We start from the raw sequence: 18,751 nt of genomic DNA on the forward strand, positions 1-18,751 counted from the left end.
TTTCCCACATTCTTGAAGTTGTATGTGACCATGTAACTAACTATGCAATAGAATATGAGTGGAAATAATTTGTGTTATTTCTGGTGGAAGCTCCAGAGCCAATAGAAGATTCACCATGTTCTCTTTCCCTCTGGGATAATTATGGGCAATGTCCATGATTATGGCCACATCATCCTGGGTCTCTGAGTGACTGAGAACCAGGCCTCCTCTGATAACTTGCTATGGACATGTAGCAAGAACAAGAAATAACACTTCTTCCTTTAAGCCAACAAGGTTTCTGGATTGTTTGTTAGAGCAGCATAATTTAGTATATTCTGATTAATCTAATAGGCAATTTGTAAAGGGGATATCCAAATTCTTAACATGTAAATAGAAATACAAATGCTCAAGAAATACAAATTAAAACAGCAATGAAATACTACTCTATGTCCATCAGATAGGCAAAGTTAGAAAGTGGAGCAATAGCAAGTGTTTGAAATATATGGGCAAATAGGAATCCTTATGAAGTTTTGTGGGAGTTTGAAGAGAGTTGGAAGTAATATAGGTATCCAACACCAGAGAATAAATAAATAAATAAATGTAGTGGAGAATTATAATAGAATACCAGAGTGCATTCTAAAGCATTAATTAAATACCCATAGGATATCATGGATATATATTTAAAACACAATGTTGGCCAAAAAAATAAACAAAATAAATCTTTTTGTATCATTTATATGTTAAAATACAAACATACATGAAGCAAAAATACATTCATACTATAAAGCTAAAGGAGTTCATCACCACAAAAACAGTATTACAAGAAATGTTAAAGGGTTTTCTTTAGAAGTTGGGGAAAAAGACAAAAAATATGAATAATAACATGGCAATAACTACATACCTATCAACAATAACTTTAAATGGAAATTGATTAAATGATCCAATCAAAAGACACATGGTGGCTGAATGAATAACAAAATAAGACCCTTGCATATGCTGCCTATAAGAGACTCACTTCAGAGCAAATGACACACACATAGATTGAAAATAAAGGGATGGAAATGGGTATTTCATGAAAATAGAAACAAAAAAAAAAACCTAAGGCAGCAATACTTATAACCAGACAGAATAGTCTTCAAAACAAAGGCTATTACAAGGACAAAAAGGACCCAAAACACTACATTGAAACGGCATATACATCCATATGTTCATTGCAGCATTGTTTACAATAGCCAAGATATAAAAGCAACCTAACTGTCCATCAGTATATGAATGAAAATAAAGAAGTGGTGCATACATACAATGAAATATGACTCAGCCACAAAAAAGAATGAAGCCTTGCCATCTGCAACAACATGGATGGACCTAGAGGGTATTGTGCTGAGTAAAATAAGTCATACAGAGAAAGACAAATGCCATATGATTTCACTTATGTGTGGAATCTAAAAAACAAAATATACTAACAAGCAGAACAGAAACAGACTCATAGATACAGAGAACTTATTGACAGTTGCCAGATGGGAGGGAGGTTGGGGAGATGGGTGAAAAAGGTGAAGGGATTAAATTGGTAGTTACAGAATAGTAAAGGGGATGTAAAGTACAGCATAGGGAACATATTGGAATAATATTGGAATAACTATATATGGTGTCATATGGGTACTAGATTTATCAGGGTGATCACTTTGTACATTATATAAATGTCTAATCACTGGGTTGCACATCTGAAACCAATATAATATTGTAAGTCAACTGTAATTGAAAATTTAAATTTTTTTAAAGAAAATATTTTACTTTCCATTTACTATCTCCTACCCTTTCAATTCTGTGTGCTAGGATCCCGTTTGCTATAATTCTTCAACCTCATTGAGACCTCTAATCCATTAATTCCACCAGCTCTCAGTGTCCATCCTTCACTTACTTCTCACCCAGTATAGAGCCCATGATTCGTTATTACAATAATTTTCTTACCCAACTCAATCTCCAACCTACTTTTCAGGAAAAAACATAATCTGTCTAAACACTACTGTCTGAGATGAGATTTTGTTCCTGCACCTGGGCAGCTGAATGCTTGCCAGAGAAAAATCACACAAACAGGCTGAATGACTTCATTTTAAATTTCTGGTCTCAAACCTCAAATGGGCACTCAGCACCACCTGGCAATTCTACTCTTCCATATGTGGTAAGCAGGTAATCATGAATTTGCAACCACCATGGTCACATGCAAAAAAATGCTCATTTCTTCCATTACTCTAAATCAAATTTAATCCACTCTGAGCGCTTTTCTGCTGAAATGACAAGAAATCCAGTTTTGGTTGTTATGAGCTTCCCTTTCTACTTCCAGGGAAATAAGAAATTCCTGAGGTTTTATGCAACCTGGAACATGACTCTTTTTTTTTTTTTTTAATCTAGCTTTTTTTTTTTAAGTTCTCTCTGGTCACTGCTGGTGTGTGCATTACCCAGACCTGCATGATCCCTTGAAGGTGAATGGTTTGGTGCTTCCCATTGTTCTTCTCAACTTATATCAGCTTCACCCTACATCATACTCCCTCCCGGTTCTTTGTGATTGCCCTGGTCCTTCTCACCTTGGGGCCTTTGCACATTCTGTTCACTTTTCCCAGAATTCTCAACACCCCATCCTCTTAACCTGGTCTACTTCTCATCCTTTAGATTTAGCTTCAGATCATCCTTCCTTAACATGAAAATTAAAACCACAATGAGATGCCACTTCATACATATACACTTAATTTAATAATTTTTAAAAATCTGATAATACCAAATGTTGGTGCTGATGTGAAGCAACTGAAACACCCACATACTGCTGTTATATGTATAAAAGTGGCAGAACTACTTTGGAGAACTATTTGGCAGTTTCTCATAAATACATATATAATCTATAATTAGTAATTCTACTCTTGTATCCCCAGTACCCAAGAGAAATGAAAACATTGTATAAGAATGTTATAGCAAAATAAAAGTTATAGAAACTTTATTTGTAATGCTCAAAACAGAAAACAACCCAAATATTTCTCAATAAGTGAATGGATCAACAAACTATGGCATAGTCGTACAATAGAATACTACTCAGCAATAAAAAATAAAATACTGACACATGCAATAGCAGGAATGAATCTCAAAAACATAATGTTGTGTGAAAGAAGTGAGACCAAAAGGAGGATATACTGTATGATTCTATTTATACAAAATTCTAGAATAGGCAAAAGTGATATATATTGATAGGAGTCAGATCAGCTTTAGAGATTTTCTGGGATATTGACTGGAAAGGGGCATATGGGAATTTTCTAGGGTGATAGAAATTTTCTACATATTGATCTGGGTGATGGTTACAACTGGTGTATGTATTTGTCAAAATTCATTACAATTATACCTCAATAAGAATGCAAAACAAAATGATCCCATTGTCAGGGAAGCCTTTTATGGGCTCCATAAGTCAATTGAACCTCACTATTCTATACACACATTGCTCTATGTACCTCTTTTTCCTGTCACTTATCACAGTTGGGATTTTACATTTATTTGTATGTTTATTTGACTTGCATCTGGCTTCTTCTCTAGACTTCTAGGAGGAGGAAACCATGACCAATGTCTTCACTACTGTACCTCCAGTGCCTAACACAGTACCTGGTTTGCAGTGAGTATTTAGTGAATATGTCTTGAGTGAATACATGAGTCACACAGCCAGACCCAGAACTAAGATTCCCAACTCTCAGTCCAGTGCTCCTTTCACTCTACCATTCTGATGATGGAGTCAAGGCCTGCCTCAAGGCCCAACTTTAATTCCACTTGTTCTAGGAAGCCACCTCTATTCCCCGTTCATTTATTTCTCATTCATTCAACAAACTGAGTGCCTATTCTGTGCAACGGTGTACCTTATATTTTAGTTGGGAACATAGACATTGAAAAATAATGATGCAATTCCTTACTTAATTATAATTTTGATCTGTGCTAAAAGTAGACATATCAGACGTTAAGATAGTGAACTACAGTGAAACCTGAGTCTGGAGTAGGAGGAGTGGTCACAAAAAAAGTCTGCTGGAGGAAGGGAAAATGAAACTGTGCTTTGAAGGAGGCTTAAGAGTAAACCAGGTAAAGATGGGGTAGGCATGGGCAGAGGAGGTCTGTTTCAGGCAGGTGGATCTGCAAGTGTGAAGGGTCTTCTGGAAAGGAGCTTGTCGAGGTCTGCAGAGAAGCCCAGTGTGATGGGGGGCAGGGGTACAAAAGGAGGCTGAGATGAAGAGGTGTTGTGGTCAGATAAGCAATGCCTTGAGAACCCTGGTAAAGAGTTGAGATTTTGGTCATCTAAGAGGAAACCTGTAGGTTGGTTCTTTGAACAAAATCTAGTTCAGAACCTCCTTGATTGAAAGTAAAGGAAATCTCTCCATAGAGACCATATATTGAAGCAGAGTGAATGATTAAGTTGTGCTCTCTGTTAGCCTGATTATGTGGTATTCTCTATCACCACTTCCTCCTATTAATAAAAACTTGTTTAGTGGGTCCCTCCAGGCCGAACTGTGCTTCAGGGAATTAAGGGAAGAGCCATTTGTCCCTTGGGTTAGAACATAAGGGACAGGAGCCCTCTCCTGAGGCCACTGAGTGGTGGCTACTGTCCCTAAAGGGAAAGAGAATGAAGCACAGAGAACAGAGAACAATGTGGTGAGTCCTCCCTCAGCACAAGGAGACTCTAGTGGTTGCCAAAGCTAGATGACCAGTCCTGTCATGAAAATTTCCTAGGGTTAAGAGACCAAAGAAAGAGGCCTGACATCAAGAGTTTATTAAGGGGACTTACATACGAAGTGCATCTTGGGCCATAGCAAGGTGACCTGGATATTCTTTACACCTCATGGCAGGCACTAAAGAGTTATATAGAACAGGGCAGGATGGATAGGTGTACTAGGGTGTGACCAGCCACAGAGACTGGGGAAATGAGGTACATGCTTGCTTGGAGTGGGGCCTAGGGGAGGCGTTGATTAAACCATCTCTGGGAGATTTACAGGAAGCAATCTCTAGCTCCCAGGTCTGGCAGTGGTCATGTCATGGAACATTTTCTCTTCTACAAGCCCTCAATGCTTCCTTCCTCCTCCAGATACCTATATCAATGAAAGAAAATCCACACCTATAGAACTATTTTATTATTTTATTTTATTTTTAAAAGAATAGTTTATTGATTTATAGAGCGAGAGGAAGGGAGAGAGAGAAAGAAACACTAATATGAGAGCATAACATCAGTTGGCTGCCTACTGGATACCCCCTACTGGGCATCGAACTTGCAACCCAGGCATGTAACCTGACCAAGAATCAAACCAGCAACCTATTGGTACACAGGACAATGCTCAACCAAGTCAAACCAGCCAGGGCAGAACAATTTTATAAGAGTTTATTTGAGTTAATAACTGAGGACATGCCCATAGCAAGGTCTCAATGAATTGAGAAAATACTCTGAGAATGTTAATTTTGCAGTTCTTTTTATACATTTCAAATCAAGGGAGAAAACTTAAGGAAGGTTACATGAAATCTATTGTGGTAGATTAAGGAAATGGGAGAAAACAAAGAGGGGAATGTCTAGGATTGGAGAAAAAGTAAGATGGAGAGAAACATACTTGTTTTGCATTGGTGGGTACAGAATAATTAACATTTAACATTTACAGTAAATAGTGATAGTATGTGGGCAATGAGATAACAAGGAGTCCTACCCACATGGTGTAGAGGTTTATGCCTCCTTCGGAGGGGTCTGGAAAAGATAATTACTGACATTCCAAGGGTAAGGTATCTTAGATGCACAAAACAATGGGCAGGGCTCACTTAAGGCAAAGATTAGCAATTTATTAAGGAATCTATAGGCCCACAATGTGACTACCCACTGTGACTTGCCCAGTTAAGAATTTATGATCAGACCATCCTGTGTGGTTTCTTTTGGTCACTGAGCTTCTCAGGTTTGCTACACAGCCCCTCTTTTTCATTCACACCTATAAGGCTCCTTCTCTGTACCACTGAAAACTGTTATCAAGCATTGCACAAGTTGATTTAACACATCTCCACCTAGAACATGAGCTCATTATAACAATTTTTAGTATTTTTTTCACAGTTCACAGAGTGTTTCTACATTCATTTATCCCAATTTTTCACTTTGTTATCAAAACTTCATTTCATAAACAAGACAACTGAGGCTCAGAAAGGGGAATGACTTATGCACTGTCTCCAGTTGGAGGGTAATGAAGCCAAATAGAATCTGAAACCAAGTCATTTGGACTCCAAAGGGAGTATGCTGAGTCACCATTCTAAAGAAGACAATCACCTAAGGTGACCTACTTCAGATAGCATGAGTATTGTCTGAGGATAAAGCAATCTCCTTGGGCTAAGTCTACTGAGGTTGACATAAGATTTTCTCATCCCCTGGCCAAGACTTTGAGGTGCTCATCATTTCTTCAAGAAACACTTGGCTACTATCTCTACTGTGATGGCTGATATAGGGATGGAGCAGGGCAACTAGATAGCCAAGTTAGGCTCTCCCTGGTGTAGACATGGGGTTTTGGAGGCTAATACATAACCCCTTTTTAATCCCTGTTCAAATTTGGAAACAATTGAGAGATAGACTTAGCAGTCAAGTGTATGACTGGATAAGTCTGCCAAAAATCAGTCTGTCAAAGTGTTATTAGAAGGATGCCAAGACGGCAGTGGCTTGAGTGGAAGCTACACTGATACTCTTTTGGGACCAAACTGGAATTACAACTAAAACATAGAAAAACCATCCTGAATAATCAACTGCAACTAAAGACTAGCTGGAGAGCACCCTCATAACCAAGGACCTAAAGTGGAGACTCCATAGAAACTGGGAGGAAGTATGGAGGTGCAAGAGGGCTGACTGGGCTCCCACAGACAACAGCTGAAGTTACAGAGGGGTATCTCAGATGAAGGGGGTTCTCACTGAGAACTCTGCGGTCTAAACCCCAAGCTGGGCTTCCCAGCCCAGAGCGCCAGACCTGAGAAAGGTGCCCACATAACAACTGGTTGTGAAAAGCAGCAGTGTTTCTGTCTGCCAGGGAGAAATGGCTGGAGGTGGAGGCATACAAAGGATCAACACACAAAGTTTTGTGTGCAGCCACTCACCTTGGGCTCCAGCATAAGGAGGGCAGAGTGGACTAGAGCTGTGAGAGAAGAATCTAGGGGTTTGGCTTGAGGGATAGAGTTCAGAGGGAAGCCATCTGGATTCCTGTGCTGAGTCATTCCCCTATATGGCAGAGGATATCATTCTTAGGCAGACATTTACCTTCCAAGGAGCTTTGGCCTGGGGGGAAAGCAATTCCCCCACCCTACTGGAAAACCTCTTGCCCCACCCTGTGGAGTTTCTACAGCCTGAGGCTCATTAAGAGACTGAATAACAGCCTCTGGGTGCTTTGAGTCTCTCCTTGATTTGCTCCTGGACTCAGGGCTTGGAAAAGCAGACCTTGGTGCACATCTTGATCCTGTCCAAACACATCCAGTCTCTGAGAGGGAACCACAAACTGGGGAGTGCAGAAAGCTTCAAACAGGGTACTCGGACATTGGCCTGCACCAGAGACCCTTCAAAAGCCTGGGAGTCCTAGCAGATCTACCTAATACATAGCAGCAAACCCAAGCAGGCAGCCAAAATGGGGAGACAAAAATACAAGCCCCAATGAAAGAACAAAATAATTCTCCAGAAGAAGAGCTAAATGAAATGGAGATAAGCAATCTATCAGATATAGAGTTCAGAATACTGATCATAAGGATGCTCAACAGCATGAGAAAATAAATGGACACTGAAGGAAATTAAGAATGACAGTAGAAATTTTTAAAAAGAAAAAAACATTGGAAGGAATAAACAGCAGGTTAGGGGAAGCTGAGGATCAGATCAGCGAATTAGAAGACAGGGTAGAAAAATCACTCAATCAGAGAATCAAAAAGAAAAAAACAATTTAAAAAAAGGTGGGCAGTTTAAGGGAGCTGTGGGACAACATGAAGTGTAACAATATTCACATCATAGGAGTGCCCGAAGATGTAGAAAGTAAGCAAGGGTTACAGAACCTGTTTGAAGAAATAATGGCAGAAAACTTCCCTAACCTGGACAAGGAAAAAATCATACAAGTTCAGGAGGCACAGCGAGTCCCAAGCAAGAAGAATCCAAAGAGGGCCACACCCAGACACATAATTAAAATGCAAAAAATTCAAGACAAAGAGAGAATATTAAAGGAAGCAAGAGGAAAGCAATCTGTTACCTGCAAAGGAGCTCCCATAAGGCTGTCAGAAACCCTACAGGCCAGAAGGGAATGGCATGAAGTATTCAAGGTAATGCAAAAAATGGATCTAAAACCAAGACTACTCTATCTAGCAAGGCTATCATTTAAAATAGATGGTGAAATAAAGAGCTTTCCAGACCAAAAAAATATATATATATGCTAAAGGAGTTTATCACCACTAAACCAGTATTGCAAGAAATGTTAAAGGGACTGCTGTAATAAAAAGTTGAAATAAAGAGAATGAGAAACAGGCATATAGAAATAAGATGGCAATAGATAAGTACTTGTTAATAATAACCTTAAATATAAATGGATTAAATGCTCTAATCAAGGGACATATAATAGCTGAGTGGATAAGAAAACAAGATCCAAATAAATGCTGTCTACAAGAAACCCACCTCAGAACAAAAGACTCACACAGGCTGAAAACGAACAAACAAAAAACCCCCAAAACTTCTGGAGAACTTTAAAGGAGAGATGGACAGCAATACAGTCACAGTAGAGGCCTTTAACAACCCACTGACTTTACTGGATAGATCTTCCAGACACAAATCAACAAGGAAACAGTGATTCTAAATGACACACTAGATCAGATGGATTTACAAAACATTTCACCCCAAAGCTGCAGAATATGCATTCTCCTAAAGTGCACATGGAACATTCTCAGAGACCACATGTTAGGACACAAAACAAGTCTCTACAAGTTCAAGAAGATTGAAATTATATGAAGCATCTTCTCAGACATTTACACCATGTAATATTATGTAGCTGTAGAAACGAAAGATCCCTTACCCTTTGAGACAGCATTGTGGGACCTGGAAAACATCATGCTAAGCAAAATAAGCCAGTCAAAGAAAAAAAAGGATCCCATGATCTTACTGATATGTGGAATATAATGAACAAAACAAACCAATGAACAAAATAGATCCAGCAACCAAATGACGTGTCTCTCTTATATTAATGTTTCTCCCCTACTCTCTCTCCCTGGAAAACAATGGAAAAACTATCCTTGGGTGAAAGTTGAAAATATATGTGTATATGTATATATATATGTGTGTGTGTGTGTGTGTACATATATATATATATATATATATATATATATATATATATATATATCCTTGAGTGAGAAAAAAAAAGAATATACTGGCAGGAGTAAAAAGTAGGTTGGATGAAGCAGAGGATTAAATCAGCAATTTGAAAAACCATGTAGAAAAAACACCCAATCAGGGCAACAAAAAGAAATAAGAATTAAAAATAATGAGAATAGTTTAAGGGCACCATGGGACAGCATGAAACACAACAACTGCCATATAATAAGGGTAGCAGAAGGAGAAGAGAGAGAGCAAGTGATCAAGAACCTATTTGAAGAAATAATGACTGAGAACTTTCCTAACCTGGTGAAGGAGAAAGACACAAGTCCAGGTGGTGTAGAGAGTCACAAACAAGAGGAACCCAAAGAGACCCACCCAAGACACATCATAATTAAAATGTCAAAGGTTAAAAACAAAGAGAGAATCTTAAAAGCAGCAAGAGAAAAGCAGTTAATTACCTATAAGGGAGCACCCATACGACTGTCAGCTGATTTCTCAACAGAAACATTGCAGGCCAGAAGGGAGTGGCATGAAATATTCAAAGTGATAAAAGGCAAGGACCTACAACCAAGGTTACTCTACCCAGCAAAGCTATCATTTAGAATCGAAGGAGAGATAAAGAGGTTCCTGACAAGAGAAAAGTAAAGGAGTTTTTACCACCAAACCAGTATTATAAGAAATATTAAAGGGCCTGCCAGGAAGAAGAAGAAGAAAGAAGAAAGAAGAAAGAAGAAAGAAGGAAGAAGGAAGAAGAAAAGAAAGAAGAAAGAAGAAAGAAGAAAGAAGGAGGAGAAGAAGAAAGAAGATGAAGATGAAGATGAAGAAGAGGAAGAAGAAGAGGAGGAGGAGGAGGAAGAGGAGGAGGAGGAGGAGGAGGAAGACCCCACCACCAGCACCACAAAAAAACCAACAAACCAAAAACCAAAAACCAAACAAACAAAAACACACAAGAAAAAAAAAAACAGAAGAAGAGTTAAAAAATAAAATGGAAATATGTACCTATCAATAATAACCTTAAATGTAAATGGATTAAATGCTCCAATCAAAAGACATAGGGTAGCTGAATAAATAAGAAAGCAAGACCCTATATATGCTGACTACAAGAGACCCACCTCAGAATGAAATATACATTCAGACTAAAAGTAAAGGGATGGAAACAGATATTCCACAAAAAGGGAAATTTTTAAAAAGCTGGGGTAGCTATATTTATATCTGACAAAATAGACTAAAACGAAGGCTTAAGAGACAAAGAAGGATACTACATAATGATAAAAGGAGCAATCCAACAAGAGGATATAACTCTGGTATATGCACCCAACATAAGAGCACCTAAATATGTAAAGTAAATCTTGATGGACATAAAGAAAGATATTGACAGTAATACAGTTAGAGTAGGGGATTTTAACACCCCATTGACATGAATGAATAGATCTTCCAGGCAGAAAATCAACAAGGAAAAGGTGGCCTTAAATAACACACTAGATCAGATGGATTTAACTAATATCTTCAGTGCATTTCACCCCAAAGCAACAGAATATACATTCTTGTCAAGCACACATAGAACATTTTCTATGATAGACCACATGTTAGGACACAAAAAAAGTCTCAATAAACTTAAAAAGACTGAAATCATATCAAGCATCTTCTGTGACCATAATAGTATGAAACTAGAAATCAACCACAAGAAGAAAACTGGAAAACACAAAAAGTCATGGAGAGTAATTTACATGTTACTAAACAATGAATGGGTTACCAATATGATCAAGGAAGAAATCAAATTATTTTGAAACAAATGAAAATGAGGACAAAACATCCCCAAAATCTATGGGACACAGAGTCCTAAGAGGAAAATTCATAGCATTACAAGCCAATATCAAGAAAACTCTCAAATAAAAAATCTAACATTACACTTAAAAGAAATAGAAAAAACAAACAATGCCCAAAATGAGTAGAAGGAAGGAAATAATAACGATCAGAGCAGAAATAAATGAAATAGAGTTTAAAAAATACAAAAGATCAATATAACCAAGAGCTGGTTCTTTGAATAGATAAACAAGATTGACAAGCCTTTAACTAGACTCATCAAGAAAAAAAGAGACAGGATCCAAATAAATAAAATCAGAAATGAAAGAGGAGAAGGAACACCTGATGCCAAAGAAATACCAAGGATTGTAAGAAAATATTATGAACAACTACATGCCAACAAATTGGACAATCTGGAAGAAATGCATAAATTCCTAGAAGTATACAATCTTCCAAAACTGAATCAGAAAGAATCAGAGATTCTGAAGAGACAGATGATAATCAGTGAAATTGAAGCAGTAATAAAAAATAAAAAACTCCCAACAAATAAAAGTCCTGGACCGGATGGTTTCACAAGTGAATTTTACCAAACATTCCAAGAAGGACTAACACCTATCCTTTTCAAACTATTCCAAAAACTTCAAGAGGAGGGAGGATTTCCAAGCTCATTTTATGAGGCCAGCATTATCCTAATTCCAAAACCAGATAAAGACACAACAAAGAATGAAAATTATACGCCAACATCCCTGATGAACACAGATGTTAAAATCCTCAACAAAATATTAGCAAACCATATCCAGAAATACATTAAAAGGATCATACACCATGATCAACTGGGATTTATTCTGGGGATGCAAGGTGGATACGTTATCTGCAAATCAATAAACATGATACACCATATAAACAAAGAAAAGATAAAAACTACATCATTTCCCTGGCTAGTGTGGCTCAGTTGGTGAGAGTGTCATCCCTGTACACCAAAGGGTGGTGGGTTCAATTCCTGGACAGGCACATACCCAAGTTGTGGGTTTGATCCCTGGTTAGGGCATGTGTGGTAGGCAGCCAATCAGTGTTTCTCTCTCACTCACTCTTCCTCTTCCCATAAAGTCAATTTTAAAAAACTACGTGATCATATCGATAGATGCAGAAAAACAAGTTGATAAAATGCAAAAACATTTGTAATAAAAACTTTCAGCAAAGTAGGAATAGAGGGAACATACCTCAACATAATAAAGGCTATGTATGACACACTGAAGGACAACATATACTCAATGAGCAAAAACTAAAAGTGTTTCCATTAGGAGAAGGAACAAGACAGGATGTCCTCTTTCACCACGTTCATTCAACATAGTATTGAAAGTCCTAGTCAGAGCAATTAGGCAAAAAGAAGAAACAAAAGGCATCCAAACTGGAAATTAGGAAGTAAAACTGTCATTATTCACAGATGACATGATATTGTACATAGAAAACCCTAAAGACCCCACCAAAAAGCTACTAAATCTAATAAACAAATTTAGCAAAGTAGAGGAATACAAAATTAATATTCAGAAATTGGCCGCATTTCTATACTACTATAATGAACTATTAGAAACTATTAGAGCTATTAAACAATCCCATTTACTATTGCAACAAAAATAATAAGGTACCTAGGAATAAATTTAACCAAGGAGGTAAAAGGCCTCTACTCAGAAAACTACAATACATTGAAGAAAGAAATTGAGGAAGATACAATTAAGTGGAAGCATATACCGTGTTCATGGGTTGGAAGAATTAGCATACTACCCAAAGCAATCTAGAAAGTCAACACAATTCCTATCAAAATACCAATGGCATATTTCACAGATCTAGAACAGATATTTCAAAAATTTATATGGAACCAAAAAAGACCCGGAATAGCCTCAGCAATCTTGAGAAAGAAGAAAAAAATTGCAGGTATCACAATACCTGATATCAAACTATACTACAAAGCCATTGTAATCAAAAGAGCCTGCTACTGGCATAAGAACAGGCTATATAGATCAATGGAACATAACAGAGAGCCCAGAAATTGACCCACACCTATACTGTCAATATTGACAAAGGAGGCAAGAGCATACAATGGAGTAAAGACAGTGTTGGGAAAATTGGACAGACACATGAAAAAAAAATGAAGCTAGTCCACCAACTTATATCACACACATAAATAAACTCAAAATGGATAAAAGACTTAAATGTAAGTCGCAAAACCATAAAATCGTAGAATAAAACAAGCAGTAAAATCTCAGACATTTCTTGGAGCAATATTTTTGCCGATATGTCTCCTAGGGCAAGGGAAACAAAGGGAAAAAATAGACAAACAGGACTACATCAAACTATAAAGCTTCTGCACAAAAAAAGAAACCATGAACAAAATGAAAAGGGAACCCACTGTATGGGAGAACATATTCATCAATGATACATCTGATAAGGGGTTGATTTCCAATATATATAAAGAACTTACATAACTCAACACCAGGAAGACAATCCAATTAAAAAGTGGGCAAAGGACTTGAACAGACACTTCTCCAAAGAGGACATACAAATGGCCAAGAGACATATGAAAAGATGCTCAATGTCACTAATCATCAGAGAGATGTAAATTAAAACTGCAATGAGATATCAGAGCACACCTGCCAGAATAGGTACCTACCATCAATAAATCAATAAACAACAAATGCTGGTGAGGCTGTGGAGAAAAGGGAACCCTAGTGCACTGTTAGTGGGAATTCAGACTAGTACAGCTATTGTGGAAAACAGTATGGAGTCTCATCAAAAAATTAAAAATGGAACTGCCTTTTTTAAAAAAACACACAAAACCATGTTTTTTATTGATTTCAGAGAGAAGGGAGACGGAGAAATAGAAACATCAATGATGAGTGAGAATAATCGAATGGCTGCCTCCTGCACGCTCTCTACTGGGGATCAAGCCCACAACCCAGGCGCGTAGCCTGCCGGGGAATCAAACCATGATCTCTTGGTTCATGGGTGGATGCTTAACCATTGAGCAACACCAGCCACGCGAAAAATGGAACTACCTTTTGACCCAGCGATCCCACTTCTGGGACTATATCCTAAGAATCCTAAAACACCAATTCAAAAGAATGCACGCACCCCTATGTTCATTCACAGCAGGGTTATTTACAATAGCCAAGATCTGGGAACAGCCCAAGTGCCTGCCCATCAGTAGATGAGTGGATAAAAAAGCTGTGGTACATTTACACTATGGAAATCTTACTTTTTGTGACAGCATGGAAGGACCTGGATATTATTATGCTAAGTGACATAAGCCAGTCAGAGAAAGACAAATAGCATACAATCACACTTATATGTGGAATCTAATGAAAAAAATAAACTGATGAACAAAACAGAAAAAGGAGTGGATACATGAAACAGACTGACAGCTGTCAGATGGGATGGGGGACGGGGATTGAATGAAAGAAGGTTAGGGGATTAGCCAAAGAAAATATATGCTCAATCCATAAACACAGACAACAGTTAAACTATGGCCAGAGGGAAGAGGGGTTGGGGGCAGGGTGGAGGTGGGCAAAGGGGGGTTAACATAGTGTCAACAATTAAAAAAAAAAAATACACTGCAAGTTTTTCAATTTGGAGTGCCTTGTTATATTTCTTGCCACCAGGAGGTGCTGTCAGTACTGGAAACACTGTAATGCTGATCTCCAAGCAGTCCCTGGAGGCTGGGAAAGTTGTGTCTCAGCCTGACCGCTGAGGATCCGTGTAGGGGTCTTGTGCGGTACTGCAAGGAGCTCAACCATCCTGCACAGCTGCATTTAACTGTAGAGATATTTTTAAATGTACATAAATCCTTTTTTAAAATTTCTTTAAAATTTTATTGATTTTAGAGAGAGAGGAAGGGAGGGAGGAGAGAGAGAGACATTGATTTGTTGCTCCACTTATTTATGCATTAATTGGTTGATTCTTGTACGTGCCCTGACTGGGGATTGAATCTGCAACCTTGGTATTTTGGGACTACCCTAACCAACTGAGCTATCTGGCCAGGGCAAATGTATGTAAATCTTTAAAAAAAGAAAAAGAAAAAAAAAGCCAAATTCCTAAATTTACTTAAAAGAAGTTACTGCATTATTGAAAGGTTTTAGTTATGTATTTTCTCAACAGAAGTACAGCTACCATCACACAGGATTTGATAACATTTTTTCCCAGGTAAAAGGATTCTCATAATTGCAGTTTTTGAGAGTTGATTGGTAGCACTATACTAAAAATTTTATTCTGGAGTCACTTTTGGTAAGAAGCATGGCATAGTTATGGAGAACACAGAGTTGGAAACAGAATTGTAGCAGCAGCAGCTACAATAGTATTTATTTTCGTTATCATCAACATTTGGGTGTTCGCTGTGCACCAGAAACATAACTGTTCTAAACAGTGTACATAAATGTACTCATTTATTCCCTTTATAATGTTATGATGTAGGTACTATCATCAGCCCCATTTGACAGAAAAATTGGGTCCAGAGAGTTTAGGTCATTTGTCCAAGGCCACACAGCTTAGTAGCTGGTGGTGGTAGAGGTGGTGGGATGAACCTGAATTTCATCTTTCCCTAACCAGAACAGTCCAGGTTATTCAATAGGACAAAACACCTGTGAATATCAGTAGCTTAACTCAACAGACACTACTGGTTATGTGTGGGTTGGCAGAGGACTGGGCTTATTGTGTTAACTTGGACGTAGGCTGACATAATTTCTTTTTGACTCATGCTTTCACTATCATGATCACTGATTACCACAAGGCAAGAGTACACTACAGTGTCTGTAACTGAAATGAAATATGTCTGCTTGAATATGATACATATCACTTTTCACATTTCACCGGCCAAAACAAGTAACACGCCATTCCCTGTTTTAAGGTAGAAATGCACTCCTGCCATGAGCTTAGAAGTAGTCAAACCAAACTGTTTGGTGAAAATGATTACCACAAACACTCAGACCCTGGGCAGGTCATGCCTCACTTAGCCGGTTTCCCTACCCACAAAATGAGCATAATCATTTTGTAAGGATCTCTTTTGTAATGTTCAAATAGGGATGTTAGTTACTGTTATGAGGCAGAATGGTTGTACTCAAGCGAAAATTCCCATCAGCTGAAAATCTTTGTCCCATCATAGGTGGCTCTGGAGCCCTCCATACAAAGCTGGAATGGCCTTTGTCCAACCTTTTTCCATGGGAATATTTCCGTCACTCGCACACCTGAGGTCGTGAAGCATATAGTTTTCATTTCAATCAACAACATGCCATTGTTATAGTCCCAGTGCTAGCTAGAAAGCTCAGTCTGGTATTACCAGCTGTCCAAGTTCATGTTGAAAGCTTTTGACTACTTTGGCTTGAGCATGTGAGGATCACAGGGAGTGCTCCTTTCTCCAGATTCTCAGCTCTCAGATCATCAGTGCTGTTTACTTGGCTTCTCTCAGTTTTGCTCCACAGATCCTCCCCAGCATGTCTGCTTTGAGTCAGGTATAAGCTAAGCCACACACATTCCTTTGCCAGCCAAGGAATGACAGCGCTGAGGGTAGGACAAAAAATACCCTTAAAAAGAGCATTTCCCAAAGTTCCCTGAAGAGTAGTGACAACATTGCCAAGCACTTTGCTTGCTCCTTTCCTATGGGCTTTCTAGTCATTCGTCCTCTTCCTAGACCCTCTGATAGACTAGGTTGTGAACTTCCTAAGGGGACCATGTTTTCATCTGGGTTTCACAGCAGGTGTGAGAACCTGGTACACAGCAGGTACTCAATAAATGTTCGCTGCATGAAAATGCTTCTTAAGATTCTTCTTATGATGACTTCCTTGTAGAATTTAGTGTCTAACTAGCAATTAGGCTAAACTTTAGGCCCTGAGGTTTTATGAAGCTAAAACAAGGCCAAAATGGGGGAGGGGAAAATAGGAAGATGAGGAAGAGGAAGAAATTTCAGGCAGAGAGAGCAGATGTACAGGCAGGAAAGCTCTCAGTAATACTGAACCCAGGGAGTCTGTCACCTTGCCTGGAAAGTTAAAGCAGCAGGTTAAAGAGGGAGGTTGGAGCTAGATGCTAGTAGGTCTAAGGTCAAAGTCCAGAAGGAAGAAACAGCAGTACTTCCTTGGGGACAATGGAAAAAAGGCGTAAGAGAAGCAGTGATGCATCAAATTCCGCAGTCAAGAGCTTCAACAACTGAAAGGCAGGATGGGTGGAGAAAATACAGCAGGCTCCCCACGCTTCCTCCGACTTAGGGCGCTCGCGTTCCACCGCGGGATTAGCGAGCTGAACGCAGGCTTCCCCGCCTGGAAGAGCCCGCCTCCCTCCCTCACGTGGCCAGAAGCGCCCTTGGCACGTGACCTACCTCGAGTTTGGCCAATCAGCCTTTGAAGGGGTGAGGACGAAGTCCGAGGGGCGGAAGCATTAGTTCAGGCCGCCTCTTCTCGCGAGCCTTGCCGCCATCACTCCTCAGCCACCCACGACCCCGAACGAAAATCTCGCGATGCTTGGGCGTTGCGGCGGTAGGAGGAGGACGGGGAAGGACGGAGCAGTACCACTGCTACCTCCCTCGCACACTCCCTCTTGTGCTCGCCCGCCCCCTCCCTCCCTCCCCTCCCTTCCCCAGCCCGGCCCCGGCTCCGGCCCAGGCCCATTTGCTCTTCGGTCTTCTGCAGAGAGGATGTCGGGCTCGTCGCTCCCCAGCGCGCTGGTCCTCTCGCTGTTGCTGGTCTCTGGTTCCCTCCTCCCAGGGCCTGGCGCCGCTCAGAACGGTAAGCGGGGCGCCGGGGGCGGGCCGGGGCCTGAGGTGGTGCCGGAGCAAGGGGAAGGGAGCCGGCGGGAGAGTCTGAGGGGGACTGCGGACCCGCGGGGAGGGGGGGAGACGCGGGTCGCGAGTTGGAGGCGTGGGTGTGAGAACGGGAGGCGCCTGTCGGAGACGTGGGGGCGTCGATCGGAGACTGAGATGTACTGCTGGCTTAGAGGCGCGCCACATCGTGGGGCTCGTCGCTCCCAGTCGGGGAGGAGACACCCAGGAAGCCGACGTGAGGAGCGGGAGTAGCAGGGGACGCAGCTTTTAATGAAGGCGGCCAGGGCTCCTGGCCAGTGTTGCTCAGTTGGTTGAGCGTTGGCTTGTGTACCAAGAGGTCGCCGGTTGGATTCCTGGCCAGGGCACATATCCAGGTTGCGGGTTCGGTCCCCCTACCCGATGTTTCTGACATTGATGTTTCTCTCTCTCCCTCCCTCCCTCTCCCGTCCTCTCTCTAAAATCAATAAAACATTTAAAAAAAGAAGGTGGCTTTTGTGTTTAAGGAGAGTGGTGTCAGCGTGATCTGCAGGAGAGTGGGGTTCCCAAGCGTAGTGGTCGTCTAGGATTCTGCTGGGCCCCGTAAGACAGGTGACATCCTTAAAAAATAAGGGAGGCGTTGGGTGAAAGGGAGTCCAGAAGAATACTGAGCAGAATATTAGAATCCTTAGGAGGGGGTGAAAAATCAGAGAGCCATGACTGTGGAGGTGGAGGGAAGGGGGGTGGAAAGCTAAAGGGAAGCAGCAGTGGCTCTAAACTAGATGGGAAGAGGGCTGGGTTTGCTGAGGAGGGTGGAGTGTGGGCATTCTAGT

Source organism: Miniopterus natalensis, chromosome 1 (assembly GCF_054644295.1).
Source record: "Miniopterus natalensis isolate mMinNat1 chromosome 1, mMinNat1.hap1, whole genome shotgun sequence".
In the NCBI taxonomy this organism is placed as follows: domain Eukaryota; kingdom Metazoa; phylum Chordata; class Mammalia; order Chiroptera; family Miniopteridae; genus Miniopterus; species Miniopterus natalensis.